Below are 3,419 nucleotides of genomic sequence, written 5' to 3' on the forward strand. Positions count from 1 at the left end.
AGACTCAATATCCTTGTTTTTTTAAATGACTGCCTTGCCTGGTTCACCAACTACTTTGCAGACAGAGTTCAGTGTGTCAAATTGGAGGGCCTGTTGCCCGGACCTCTGCCAGTCTCAATTCTCGGGCAGACTCTTTTCTCTGTATATATGATGTCTCTCTTGCTGTGGGTGATTCCCTGATCCACCTCTACGCAGACGACACCATTCGGTATACATCTGGCCCCTCTTTGGACACTGTGTTAACACACCTCCAAACGAACTTCAATGCCATACAACACTCCTTCCGTGGCCTCCAACTGCTCTTAAATGCTAGTAAAACCAAATGCATGCTTTTCAACCGTTCGCTGCCAGCACCCGCCTTCCCGACTAGCATCACTACTCTGGACGGTTCTGACCTAGAATATGTGGACAACTACAAATACTTAGGTGTCTGGCTAGACTGTAAACTCTCCTTCCAGACTCATAATAAACATCTCCAATCCAAAATCAAATCTAGAATCAGCTTTCTATTTTGCAACAAAGCCTCCTTCACTCACGCTGCCAAACATACCCTCGTAAAACTGACTATCCTACCGATCCTCGACTTCGGCGATGTCATCTACAAAATAGCTTCCAATACTCTACTCAGCAAACTGGATGCAGTCTATCACAGTGCCATCCGTTTTATATATTTTGTTACCAAAGCCGCTTATACCACCCACCACTGCGACCTGTATGCTCTAGTGGGCTGGCCCTCACTACATATTCATCACCAGACCCACTGGCTCCAGGTCATCTATAAGTCTATGCTAGGTAAAGCTCCGCCCTATTTCAGCTTACTGGTCACGATAACAACACCCACCTGTAGCACGTGCTCCAGCAGCATATCTCACTGGTCATCCCCAAAGCCAACACCACCTTTGGCTTTCTTTTTTTCTATTGTGTTATTGACTGTACGCTTGTTTATTCCATGTGTAACTCTGTGTTGTTGTTTGTGTGCACTGCTTTGCTTTATCTTGGCCAGGTCGCAGTTGTAAATGAGAACTTGTTCTCAACTAGCCTACCTAAATCAAATCATCAAATCAAATTTAATTTGTCACATACACATGGTTAGCAGATGTTAATGTAATAACCAACAAGTAATCTAGCTAACAATTCCAAAACTACTACCTTATAGACACAAGTGTAAGGGGATAAAGAATATGTACATAACGATGAATGAGTGATGGTACGGAGCGGCATAGGCAAGATATAGTAGATGGTATTGAGTACAGTATATACATATGAGATGAGTATGTAAACAAAGTGGCATAGTTAAAGTGGCTAGTGATACATGTATTACATAAAGATGCAGTAGATGATACAGAGTACAGTATATATGTATACATATGAGATGAATAATGTAGGGTATGTAAACATTATATTAGATAGCATTGTTTAAAGTGGCTAGTGATATATTTTACATCATTTCCCATCAATTCCCATTATTAAAGTGGCTGGAGTTGAGTCAGTGTGTTGGCAGCAGCCACTCAATGTTAGTGGTGGCTGTTTAACAGTCTGATGGCCTTGAGATAGAAGCTGTTTTTCAGTCTCTCGGTCCCAGCTTTGATGCACCTGTACTGACCTCGCCTTCTGGATGATAGCGGGGTGAACAGGCAGTGGCTCTGGTGGTTGTTGTCCTTGATGATCTTTATGGCCGTCCTGTGACATCGGGTGGTGTAGGTGTCCTGGAGGGCAGGTAGTTTGCCCCCGGTGATGCGTTGTGCAGACCTCACTACCCTCTGGAGAGCCTTACGGTTGTGGGCGGAGCAGTTACCGTACCAGGCAGTGATACAGCCCGCTAGGATGCTCGCGATCATGCATCTGTAGAAGTTTGTGAGTGCTTTTGGTGACAAGCCAAATTTCTTCAGCCTCCTGAGGCCGCCTTCTTCACGATGCTATCTGTGTGGGTGTACCAATTCAGTTTGTCTGTGATGTGTACGCCGAGGAACTTAAAACTTACTACCGTCTCCACTACTGTTCCATCGATGTGGATAGAGGGGTGTTCCGTCTGCTGTTTCCTGAAGTCCACAATCATCTTCTTAGTTTTGTTGACGTTGAGTGTGAGGTTATTTTCCTGACACCACACTCCGAGAGCCCTCACCTCCTCCCTGTAGGCCGTCTCGCCGTTGTTGGTAATCAAGCCTACCACTGTTGTGTCGTCCGCAAACTTGATGATTGAGTTGGAGGCGTGCGTGGCCACGCAGTCGTGGGTGAACAGGGAGTACAGGAGAGGGCTCAGAATTTACCCTTGTGGGGCCCCAGTGTTGAGGATCAGCGGGGTGGAGATGTTGTTGCCTACCCTCACCACCTGGGGGCGGCCCGTCAGGAAGTCCAGTACCCAGTTGCACAGGGCGGGGTCGAGACCCAGGGTCTAGGGATAGGGATTGATTGAATATGTCCGTAAACACACCAGCCAGCTGGTCTGCGCATGCTCTGAGGGCGCGGCTGGGGATGCCGTCTGGGCCTGCAGCCTTGCGAGGGTTAACACGTTTAAATATTTTCCTCACGTCGGCTGCAGTGAAGGAGAGTCCGCATGTTTTGGTTGCGGGCCGTGTCAGTGGCACTGTATTGTCCTCAAATCGGGCAAAAAAGTTCATTAGTCTGCCTGGGAGCAAGACATCCTGGTCCGTGACGGGGCTGGTTTTCTTTTTGTAATCCGTGATTGACTGTAGACCCTGCCACATACCTCTTGTGTCTGAGCCGTTGAATTGAGATTCTACTTTGTCTCTATACTGATGCTTAGCTTGTTTGATTGCCTTGCGGAGGGAATAGCTACACTGTTTGTATTCGGTCATGTTTCCGGTCACCTTGCCCTGATTAAAAGCAGTGGTTCGCGCTTTCAGTTTCACGCGAATGCTGCCATCAATCCACGGTTTCTGGTCTGGGAATGTTTTAATCGTTGCTATGGGAACGACATCTTCAACGCACGTTCTAATGAACTCGCTCACCGAATCAGCGTATTCAGAACGGGAGCTTCTTGTTTTAGTGTCTGTCTGTACGCAGGGAGCATGCAAATGGAGTCGTGGTCAGCTTTTCCCGAAAGGAGAGCGGGACAGGGCCTTATATGCACCGCGGAAGTTAGAATAGCAATGATCCAAGGTTTTTCCAGCCCTGGTTGCGCAATCGATATGCTGATACAATTTGGGGAGTCTTGTTTTCAGATTAGCCTTGTTAAAATCCCCAGCTACAATGAATGCAGCCTCAGGATATATGGATTCAAGTTTGCAAAGAGTCAAATAAAGTTCGTTCAGAGCCATCGATGTGTCTGCTTGGGGGGGAATATATACGGCTGTGATTATAATCAAAGAGAATTCCTTTGGTAGATAATGCGGTCGACATTTGATTGTGAGGAATTCTAAATCAGGTGAACAGAAGGACTTGAGTTCCTGTATGTTGTT

Source organism: Oncorhynchus gorbuscha, linkage group LG08, assembly GCF_021184085.1.
Source record: "Oncorhynchus gorbuscha isolate QuinsamMale2020 ecotype Even-year linkage group LG08, OgorEven_v1.0, whole genome shotgun sequence".
NCBI classification, from domain to species: Eukaryota; Metazoa; Chordata; class Actinopteri; order Salmoniformes; family Salmonidae; genus Oncorhynchus; species Oncorhynchus gorbuscha.